At 33.9% G+C, this 12,424-nt stretch overlaps 2 long non-coding RNA genes across 2 annotated transcripts; both read left to right on the top strand.

The window, feature by feature from the left end:
- Positions 1-848: 848 nt before the first annotated feature.
- On the top strand, positions 849-2,158 carry LOC133192050 (uncharacterized). Its single transcript, XR_009721776.1, has 3 exons — positions 849-1,054; positions 1,481-1,679; positions 2,096-2,158. It is a non-coding gene; the product is annotated as an uncharacterized LOC133192050 (long non-coding RNA).
- A 256-nt stretch (positions 2,159-2,414) lies between these two features.
- LOC133192048 (uncharacterized) lies at positions 2,415-6,985 on the top strand. Its single transcript, XR_009721773.1, has 4 exons — positions 2,415-2,534; positions 4,558-4,679; positions 5,604-5,746; positions 6,609-6,985. It is a non-coding gene; the product is annotated as an uncharacterized LOC133192048 (long non-coding RNA).
- The last annotated feature ends 5,439 nt before the right edge of the window (positions 6,986-12,424 follow it).

Genomic DNA, 12,424 nt, shown 5'->3' on the forward strand with positions numbered 1-12,424 from the left:
AGTGTGAAACATGGCAGAATAGCCTCAGTGTGAAACATAGCAGAATAGTCTCAGTGTGAAACATAGCAGAATAGTCTCAGTGTGGAACATAGCAGAATAGTCTTAGTGTGAAACATGGCAGAATAGCCTCAGTGTGAAACATAGCAGAATAGTCTTAGTGTGAAACATAGCAGAATAGTCTCAGTTTAGAACATGGCAGAATAGTTTCTGTGTGAAACATAGCAGAAGTGTCAGTGTGAAACATGACAGAATAGTGTCAGTTTGAATCACAGCAGAGTAGTCTCAATGTGAAACATAGCAGAATAGTCTCTGTGTGAAACATAATAGTATCAGTGTAGAACATTAAGCAGAATGGTCAACAGAATAGTTTTAGCTTAAAGGATACTTTAAAGTTTCCCTTTTTTCTTTAACAAAACACAGGTTCAAGCGCAATAGTAGCAAAGTTTTCAGTATGCCACAATGAAGTTTATTCCCTGTGTAAGAAATGTAAGGGAAAAGCACTACTTAAAACTAATATACTGTAGACATGCACTTCTTTAATGCAATAAAAACATTAGTCCATTGAAAAGGCAAAAATCAAGTATTATTTAAAATATGATATGGAGGTTAAAATGTGAGGTTTGTAATTAATTACAAATATTACTGTTTCATCATTAAAACCTTAGTAACCTTCTTCTATAGAATAATTGCATCACAATTAAAACTTGAGAATTATACCTATCAAATATATATATATTTTTTAAATACATTCTTTGAATTTTTTAGAAGCAAGGTTTCAGAATCATAATTTTTTTTTAATATTTATTAAATATTTAAACATATAAACAGTAGAAATCCCCCCCCCCCCCCCACTTTTCCAAGCAGATTTTTATTGCAAATGTAAGACAACCCTGTAAGAGTTACTGCCCTTTGTTGTTTGACTCCTCCAGCCAAACAAAGAAAATGGCAGCCATTGTGGACACTGTCCACTAGCATAGATGAATCATCAGTGTTTTATAGATACAAACATAAACAGAAGAAATGAAAGGAGTCATCATCAATACACTGCCTGCAGGTAAGGCTTGTAAAGCCATTAAAAGTTATCAATAGTGCATGCATCTGCATATCAGGATTAAGCATTCATTTTCAGTCTAGTCAAGCCTGCCGATGGTAAGTCTAGCCCTAAGGCTAAGATTTCAATAATACATTTTTATCACTTTATTAAATGATATTTTAAAACATAGGCATTTATTAGGGGTGTCAATTAAGCAAAAGGTGCATCTCTCTATCTTGGCAAAAATTAAAAACATTATTCCAGGGAAAAAAGTACTGAGATTCAAATTGTTATAGTTACTTCCCTTGTTAAAGGTATATGATGTTACAACTACTTTTTTTCTTTTTTGTCCCATTTCCTTTGAATTACAAATATATTTGGTATTTAATATCTATACTCTCTTAACAGCTTAATTATACACACAAATGAAGAAAGCTTATATTTCAGCACTTCGGACTTTAGCAATAGTGGTGGTCAGTCATTAAGACAGAAAACTCAGAGGAGCATTTATTACCACACGATAGAGAAAATAACAAGGAGAATCACAATATTGTTTGACACGGAACCGTTATAATCAGCATCTTCATGAGTATGAAAATTGTCAAAAACGCAGAGGGAAAACTACACCGATTTATAGTCAAACAAGGTATTCTTCATTTATTTTCTTTTTTCAGTGAAACAGACAGCATTTAGATTGCTAGGCTTCTTTCTCCACAGATGATTTCCAAATACTAAAATATACCAAACTTTATTTTCAAACACTATGTTCTGCGCAGGCGCATTCTGACCAAATGGTTCTGCGCAATCGCGAAACCACAGAAGGGTGAATGTGGTCCCCAAATTTTCTACTGCCCGCATGCATACATAGAAAGTGCCTCCAAATATTTCTCATATTTTAAGAAGAAAAACTGTAGAATGTCAACAAGTAATTGAAAATTCACAGAATTAAATATAAAAAATCCTCCAGTAAATTTACTGCAAATCTAATGAAAGTTCATCAACAGTTAAAATGTAAAGAAAATTAAATAATTATCAATCATTACTTACCATTAATCATTACAGGTAAAAAGTACAGAAATTACAGATAAGCCATATCAGCAAGATGCAACGACGGTCAAAGAGCAGGTAATCTGAAGCCAGTGCAATAATTCATTTGAGAGTTACTCCCCTTTCTACATAACTGAAAAATACTTACACATTCCAGGTCTCTACTGTATCCAATGCAGAAAATTGGAACATCACTCTGCAAGAAATACAAGAAAGAATTAATTTTTTGTTTCCAGAATCATTCGCTAATAGTTATGTATCTTCTCTGTATATTTCAGTGCTTTCCCCTCAAATTTCAAGACCATGTCAAATTTTCCATCACCTCAAGTAAATTTTCTTAAGACACAGAAAGGTCATGAAATTCATTTTCCAGATGAAGAAAAGAAATTCAAAAAAAATCCTGCACCCTCCAGGCCACTGATTAATTGAAGAGGTTTTCGGAACAGAAGATTTGGTAAGAAAGTTGTTACGCTTTCGTTCAAATGCTACTATACATATTAAATATGTAGACAAAAATGCCACAAGGACAGACTCCAATATCAACCGCCACGAAAAACCATGCTAGTCCAACCATCAGCAGCGCATGCGCTTGTCCCTTGCTAAAATTTGCAGACCCCAAAGAAGCAAATGACATAAACTTTACGTTGTAAAAAATTCACCAACTGTAAGAAAGTGAGATTTGTCCATTGAAAACAAGGAAAATATCAATAGATTCTTAAACCATGTGGCCATCGATCTTCCATCTACACGTTTAACATTTTCTAATTTGGAAAATATTTGAAAAAGCAGAATCTTGTTTTGTGGCAAAAATAAAAAAAAAAAACCAATGTATTAATACTATGAATAAAAAATTATGAAAGTAAAAGATAAATTAAATAATCCACGGAGATAGAGATGGACTTGAGAAATCATGGAGGTCTAATGCCGGCCAGTGCGCAAGCGCAGACATCGTGAATTTCTTTTGGTGTCCCCACATTCCATTTCTACACATTAAAAGAAAAATACTTCAAAATTACCAGAAAGAAAGTTGAAAACATAAAACTGAAAGAAATTATCTTAAACCGAGAAAAATTATTCAAAATATTCGAATCTGTTGTTTTGTTGAGTATGTCTCATATAACGGTACAATATTCCTATACATAAATACACACAAGAAATTCATTCTGCTGTTAAAAGTGAAAATATAATAAAAGTATATTTAATTCCAATTGATAATTATTGATAATCATTAGAGGAAAAAATGCTGAGACACAAAAAGTTTGCGAGAAAGTAGTGCGCACGCGCCACGTTCGTGTTCATGAAGTTGGTAGCCCCAGTCTGACCATGATGCGTCGAGATTAAAATATTTCCAAAGAGATATTCTTACAGAAAAACAAAAAAGGGAATAAAATTATCTTAATTCTTCAAAAAACTAACCTTGAATGTTAAGAAATATGTTGTCCATGTTGTACACTTTAAATATGATGCCATTTTAGAAAAATGAGGCACCCTAACATGTGAACTGTATGGCTTCACCTATGGCGCATGCGCCCGCTCCATATTTCTATGTCACATTCCGCTTAAAAAAACCCTTTAGATGGATATAAGCACCTTTTACTTCTACATCTATGTTAATTTCTTTTTGAATGTCTGAAATGGTTTTGACTTATTTAGTGCATGCGCAGTGCAACGTCGACATAAGTTATGCACAATACTGGTCTTAGAAAAATAAGTATTTAAAGATATCTGCATAACCTTTGAGGTTATCCAAATAAAATGTTAAAGTATGGCGATTGACTATCTTGGACAGTTTTAATACATCCTAATACTTCAAAATTCGAAAAAGAGAATATCCAAAAATTGTGATACATACTAAAATAAAGAACGAAATAGAAAAGAACACGAGGTACGCCATCCGCCATCTTGTTCATTTTTGAATCTAATACCTGATTAAATTTTCATCACAATGAATACGAATGAAAGACAGCTAAAAATGTTACCTTGTTTGAAGATAAATGTTTATTTAATCCTGTCAATCATCAATCAGCCGGTAAAATCCTGCACGACAACAGTACAACACAAGCAAAGCCTGACTCTCACTGCATCCAACATGGCGACCCATATACAACACACAAGGTAGACCTTCAGGCGGGAAGAATAAATATGCGCCAAAAATTATGAAAACCATAACTGACCTTATTCCCTCCAAACACATCACCTTTTTGTGTTTTATTGCAGATACTTTAAATTTATAACAATGAAGCCAGGTGCCACTTATTTCTAAAGTGCACCTTTTGCACAATTTATGCACTGACGCCCCTCCTGGGTCACATTGAAAAAGAGTTGAAATTAAGTTTTTATCTTTAAAACTCGTCAGTCAATGCTATTCCATTTGTCTTTCAAGAAATGAAGATCCTGTTTGTATTTAAGTGATTGTTCATATTCTATCACCTGTGTGAGAAGATCAATTTTTTTAATTTTCTTTTTTCTAAAATCAGCAATGTCCATACCAGACAGACTATTTAGAGCCAGTCATAATCAGCCTTGAACTACAACAACTGACAAATTCTTGTCTGACCTACAAAAGAGAGTCTCAAAAGAAAATGTCCGACCATTCAAAGTAAGTAGGTGGTTATATCACATCCAGACACAACAGATATGCAACGCAAGCCTGTGCACACCATGCCTCACATCCTTCTAGGTTCAAACAAACTGCACATTCACAAGACTACATAATAAGCACCAGTATGTAAGGTCTACTGAAAAACAGATTGGCAAAAAATGGCGGTCTAGTAAGTCACGCCCTGCAATCACAACTCACTGTGAATAGTCTAGTACACAAGCGCTGGAAAAGCAAAGGTAGAACCCCACCTCAGATTCACAAAAATGGCGCTTTTCGGAAACGGATGTCTTCATTTATAGATGCCATGCAAACAATTTACCAAAATCTCCCTCGACTTCTTTATGCGCATGCGTTGCATAGAAAATATCTCTTTATCACAAAATTTGTAATTTTTATTGTCTAATGAAAGCTTTTTCAGCTTTCGATAAACTTTCAAAATCAGAAATTCAAGTCTTTTCTATTTCAAATCTTAATATAGCAATTGTCACACAAGTTGGAAGTCACGCCATTTTGAAAATTGGAATGGGCGATGCACATGTTACCATGCTGTAGTATCCAGAATTTCCTATTCAAAGTTGAAACAAGTTCCATTTTATCAATATGAAACCCTTTAAATCTAGAAACCTTGGCAAAAAAAAAAAAAAAAACTATGATTATACACAAATACAAAAAGAACCAGCAAACACATCAATGTAGGAGACGCCATACAGTGCAAAAGCAGAAGCACGTTTTAATCACCTTTAGTCATTATATGATCTCTTTTTCTCATTTCAAACCAAGAATTTAACAATTCCTCACAAATAATAATCTTCCTCATTAACCACTTTTTTGGACTGAATCAAATATTACCACCTAACCTTACCACTAACAGAAAATTTACCATTCCTTCAAGTAATTAATGCTACCGGTCTTGTGTTTCAGATTAATGGCGTATCCAAAGGGAGATTACTCATGCTGTCCTAGACATTAACTGCCTGTCTAAAAACAAGTGGGCCACTTGGTGTATGCTACAGCAGGTCACAATGAATACTGATGTCACTGTTGTTTGTTAATTCTCTTGTCTGGTATGTATTCAAAATAGGAGGAGGGGCTTAGGCTGTATTTGATCCAACAAAGATTTTACAAAAAAATCATTTCTTGATTCACTAATCAAGCTACTGTTAAATATTCAAATATCATTCAGTGTAAAAAAATACCCCAGAAATGAAAAAGGTTCATACTTATTCTTTTTTCTTTTGTGTTGCATAGAAACAGGGGGAAAAGAAAACTTTGTATGCACTTCAGATAAATTGATACATTATAATAAAGAACATTAAATACCTTGAAGTCTAGAAGAGATAAAATTTCTTGCTTAGCAAGATATTTTAAACATGGGAGCATATTTTGCAAAGCTGTTAAAACTTCCCTGAATTTGATTGGTTATCGTGTAATAGCTAAAAGCACACCCACCATATCAGTAGTTTAAACAAGGTCAGACTGCCAGTCTGGTATAACATGTGTCTGCACTGTATGTTTTATACAAATTTATTCAATATGGCTGAACTTCCCCATTACACCATGCAAACCTGTCTAGAAAACTGAAGAGATGAGTCATGTCAAACTACAAAAAGCTGATTACCTTGCAAGAGAAAAAATTTAATATCCCAAACAGTGATAAAAAAAAATATCACTAGAAGATTCACAGATGGAAGTACATTTCCTAAAAGAGTGTGCTCTGTCACAGATGTTAAGGGAATCTACACCTTCAAGCTGAGGAGTTCCGTTTGAGACGGGGAAATTTATTTGGCGCAATCCGCATGGCGCGAAATTTCAAATTTGAATTTTTAAAAATGTAGTGATATATTTCAAAAAGGTGGATTTCTTTCATCTTGCTGAAAGTTTCTACAGTTTATTTGTGAATTTATTTTGAGGATTTATCTTTTACAGGTTGGCACAGCCTTGAAGCCAGGTATCAACTTAAATCACTGCCATCCCATCTAAACATGCAAAAAATCATGATGCATGAAAGGGTTTCTTTCCTTTTTTTTTTATTTTGTTTGAAAGTGTTTTATTTAACACAAGTACAGTGATTGTACATGGATATGCAGCGATGTTAATCAAACAATGACCTGAATTTTTAATCTTGCTTGAAGTTGTATTACTTAATGGAGATGTTTTACTGAACACATCTGTTATGGTTGAATGCATTTTGTAATTAACTGAAAAAGTTTACTCTAGTTTTATTGTAAATAAGTCATGTTTCAATCATCTTTTTTATTATTTTGCTGATTATCAGTTTCAGGATGAATTAAAATAAAGCACTTGTATCAGCAAAACAGACTGTGTAGTACTCCTGAACCCAGGTCAGTGAGTGTGTGTTTATATACTTTCAATACAACATTTGTATTCTGCATTCACTAGTACTGAGCTGGTATTTTCTTAAAGAGCAGGGTAATTATAGGGATTCATCATCAACATTCTTGTTTCATAGTTGTAAAATATTTGACACTGGAAATTTTTTACAACTAAAGAGGCCCATTGGCGACATTCCTCACCTGAGCACTTTGGCTTGAGAAAAGCAGAAATCAATTCAGTGTTGAAAAATTTAAATTTATGCCCCCCCCCTTTTGGGGAGGAGCAGGGGAGGGGGCATGATTTGAACAAACTTAAATCTACACTACCTGAAGATGCTTCCATTTTTTATATGACAAATCATGGCTTTGTTGTTCTTGAGAAGAAGATTTTTAAAGATTCTTCCTATATATCCTTATGTAAAACTTTGATTGTCCATTTTAGCCCCACCCTACCCCCAGGTGGTCATGATTTGAACAAAATTTAATCTACACTATGAAATAAAACTTTCAACTAAGTTTCATCTTTTCTGGCTCAGAGGTTCTTGAGAAGAAGATTTTTACAAGATGCTACTAAATTTTCACTATTTCTTACTTATCTCTCTCTTAAAGAGGGCCTGTCCCTTCAAGTGAACAAACTTGAATCAACTTCAACCAAGGATGCTTTGTAGCAAGTTTGGTTGAAATTGGCTCAGCAGTTCTTGAGAAGAAGATGAAATTGTAAAAAAAAAAAAATTATGATGACAACAGACAATGGACAAATTTTGATCAGAAAAATTCACATGAGCCTTTGCTCAGATGAGGTAACAAGCAGTACTGAAATGGCAAGAATTCATAAGTGTCAGAATCTGAAGAGACAATACTGACTGTGTGAACTGACAGAAGTTGAACAGAATCCTGACAAAATTGACAGTGTGAACTAACAGTACAGCAGAATCCTGACAATACTGTATAAACTGACAGAGATACAACAGATTCCTGACAAAATTGATGTGAACTAATAGCAGACCAACAGAATCCTGACCATGTGAACTGGCAGCAGTGCAACAGAATCCTGATCATGTGAACTGACAGCAGTACACAGGGATATACATTAACCTTCAGATTTACTTGCCCTTCGGGCAAGTGATCTCAAACTTTGACTTGTCCGAACACAAAACTTGGTTGCCCAAAATAAGGAAAGAACTTCAGAAATTTTTCTTTATTACTGTAAATATTATGACAAGAAAAAATGTGACCAAATACACTACCGTCAATTTGGCAAGGTGAGGTACCTGAAAAAATTTTGATGCTGCGTTTGTACATAAATGTATACCACTGTCCCTGTAAATTTAACCTGTTAACACACACTGCCATGAAGCAATAACCCTCCGTTTATTTAAATTCATATTTTTAAAAAGATATTTTCGGTAGGATTCTTTTGTGAATCGTAATTTTCTGAGATAACTGTGAAACAACGCTGAAGGAAGATAGTTGCTACATAACACACATCGATCTTTACCTTGATCACTTTACTTATATTCTGTAAGTGAATAAATAATCTAATTTCCAAATAAGAAGTTAACAAAAATGTTAGACGAACAGCATATTTACCAGGGAAAAAGAACGGAATAACGAATCCGATTTTCAAATGAAAGGTATAATCCAGAAATGCTGAAAAGGAATTCCGAATACAAAAACAATGTCAGTCAGGTACCTGGCGGAAATCAAGTCTTCAATTTATTGTTTTTTTTATATAAATTAATGTAAACTAAATAAATATACATGTACATTTCTATGAGGAAAAAAATCACTTGCCCGATCGGACAAGTACGTCGCAAGATTCACTTGCCCGAACTGAGAATTTACTTGTCCCGGGCAATCGGACAACCGTTAATGTCGATCTCTGGTACAACAGAATCCTGACAAAATTGATCATGTGAACTAATAGCAGTACATCAGAATACTGACTGTGCAAACTGACAGCAGTACAAACTCCTGACAAAATTTTACCTTGTGAATTTGCAGCAGTATAACAGAATTCTGACCATGTGAACTGACAGCAGTACAACAAAATCCTGACCATGTGAACTGACAGCAGACCAACGGAATCCTGACAATGTGAACTGACAGCATTACAATAGAATCCTGACCATATGAACTGACAGCAGTATAACTGAATCCTGACTATGTGAACTGACGGCAGTATAACTGAATCCTGCCTATGTGAACTGATGGCAGTATAACAGAATCCTGAAAATGTGAACTGACAGCAGTATAACAGAATCCTGACCTTGTGTACTGACAGCAGTATAACAGAATCCTGACAATGTGAACTGACAGCAGTATAACAGAATCCTGAAAATGTGAACTGACAGCAGTATAACAGAATCCTGAAAATGTCAACTGACAGCAGTATAACAGAATCCTGACAATACTATGTAGACTGACAGCAGTATGATAGAATCTGAGGTCCAGTCACTTATGCTCATCATATGAAGAAACAATTACCTACAATGCAATGAATCATAGAAACATCCTATCTAAAACACAACCCCAATATTTCAAGTTTTTACAAAATAATATAGTCACACGTCATCATGTCAAACTTCATGGGACAGAGAAAATACTTTGAGATGACTGCAGGTTTGATATACTGAGCTTAAAATACCTAAACAAAAAGTGGTTGGGACCTCAAACTCACTTTGCAATATTCATGGTGTTTGAGATATCAATGTTCAAGATATGGAATTTCTAATGTATAAATTTCCAGTCTTTTTAGCACAAAACATGAAGAGCATTTTTGGTTTAAAGTAGGTCAAAGTCAATAATTCTCGTATTTTTAAAAATCTTCTTTTGTAATGCTTTATGTAACCCATAGCAATATGAGTTCTGTCAGAAGATATGGTTTCTAATAAATGAATTATATGATTTTCACAACATTATGAATACCAAACACTGCCCTTAATCTCAGATTTCTTAAAACACTGGACTCAATAGGCCATCAGGCATCTTTGTAGCAAATTTTAGACTTAAAATCAACTGACACTTTTTTTTACTGTGAAATAAGGAAATGTTAAGTGATACTCTTTTAAATTTTGTCCTCAATATACAGTAAAGTGGAAACACACTGCAGCATTTTTATTTTCACTATGTTTAGATCAAAGATTTCTCTGTAAAAATTAAGACATCATGAAAATTGTTGACAAATCAATGTAGCATTGAATTATCTATACACTTTAAATTTTTTATTTTTCTATTTTTGTAACAATAAATTAGTAAATAATTGAAAATTACTCGGAAATCTGAGTTCAATAAGTATGGCTAGTAACAGTTAAGTTACTGGGTCTTTTTATTTTAAATAATTTACCATAACTAACTTAATTTTTTAAAGAATATATAACAGAATGGCAAATAGAGAGCAAAGAGAATTCAATTCAATTCAATGACTGTAAAATTAAAGCCACCGTGAAATGTGCCAACATAGGAAATTGTGAAATATTAAACACATGAAATTAAAGACTAAACAGTAGTTTACATCTATTGCAATTGTTGACCTTTGACCCTCAGATGTATAGTCTGTTTCCCCTGTCATCAACCCTTCTGTAGCTAGATTGAATGTCACCACTGAGCTAGTGACACTTAAAATGGGCTTATCTCTTAAATTAACTAGCATCTATTTAGTAAGATTTTACGACTTTGACCTTGACCTTTCTTTCCTCAAATCATTTGGTTACCTAAGACCACTTTAACAAGTTTAAGACTTCATAGTGAAATGGTACAATGTCTACAACATTGGTAAGAAGATATTGTAGCACTGAACTTGACCTTTGACCTTTAAATAAATATGCTTGTAATCCTGGGCATCTGTTACCTGTGTAGCAAGTTTGAGACTGATTGGTCAAATAGTACTCCATCTCTTATGTCCACAATACTGTCAAAAATGCAAAATTAAGCAAGTTACTATATCGCTTTTCAACTTTTTAGTGAAGGGATTAAGAAAAATTGATTTTTAAACTAGAGGCCCAAGGGCCTTAATGGTCACCTGAGTATAATACAGCAATGTAAAGATCCACAGAAGTATAAGCCTGATATGACATATGATATGGTTTTAGTATGTTAAAATTCTCAATATAAAGTACATTGAACTTCTGCAAAATATTCTTGACAGATACATAAAATCCTAAAATCTGTCTCATTCAACAGAAACCAAACATCTTTTTAAACAGCAGAACCGACACTCTTTGAAATATCTCCCAAAGCACTTCATCAGATCAATCTATGGTGCTGATATTCCCAACTCAAACCTCTGTCAAGGAGTTGCTCAGACATTAAAAGTCTATTCTTAGTCCAAACAAAAAAATATGTGTGGTTCCGGTTACACCTCCAAAAAAATTAGGGTAGGTAGGTAGGGTCTTTTTTTTTTTTTAACAAAATGATTTTCATAATTTTTCTAAATAATACCTATCACTCCTTTGCAAGTGGCATTTAGATGTGGTATGGTAATATACTAGTCAATACTGGGAGGGGACACCTACATGCTAGCTTGCTTTGGATTTAACACTATTAAACACTTGCACTGTGTTTTGCAAAGAGGCCATCATTGCTGAAACTAAAACTTAAACCGAAGCCATTGATAGAAATCTGGGAAAATTTGGAAAAAAATATGAAAATTGCCAAAAAAAAGTTTAGGGTCGGGGTATAAAATAGGGACGGTCGGGTAACCGGAACCACACATATTTTTTTATTTGGCCTTAGCACCAGAAGCCCTGCCCTTTATCCTGTGATCCTCAAAGCTTCCCATTCAATCTCTTCTGCTTATCCCCTTATGTGCATTCAAAAAGATCACATACTATAACCTTCAAAGTTATGGGTAATTCTATATGTCACACATTATATGAGGGTTCTTCCAAAAAAATGCAAACTTATTAAATATGTAATAAAAGTACTTTACAAAAATTAATCATTTTATGCCCATTGTTGGGAAATGATATGTTCATTATTTTGACAAAATTTTATAAGGTTCTACAGTTATATGCATATGAAAATGGCATTTTAGTATTAAATATTGGTGGTCAGTGTACCACACTTTCAAATCAGAAGTCTCTGATGAGACTGTAGCTCATACTGGTTTTTACTTAATTAACAAGAGGCCTATGGGCCACATTGCTCACCTGAGCACATTGGCTAACTAAAAGTACAAATCAGTTCAGTATTGAAAAGTTTACATGGGGGTGGTTGGACTTGAATTTTAAACTACCTGAGGATGCTTCAATAGCAATATAACAAATAGCTTTGCTGTTCTTGAGCAGATTTTTTCTTAATATATTCCTTTGTAAAAAAAAAAAACTAATCCCCCATTGTGGCTCCTTCCTACCCCCGGGGGTCATCATTTAAACAAACTTGAATCTACACTACCTGAGGATGCTTCCA

Source organism: Saccostrea echinata, unplaced genomic scaffold, assembly GCF_033153115.1.
Source record: "Saccostrea echinata isolate AGI-Se365-2 ecotype Australia unplaced genomic scaffold, CSIRO_AGI_Sech_v1 ptg000025l, whole genome shotgun sequence".
Classification (NCBI taxonomy): domain Eukaryota; kingdom Metazoa; phylum Mollusca; class Bivalvia; order Ostreida; family Ostreidae; genus Saccostrea; species Saccostrea echinata.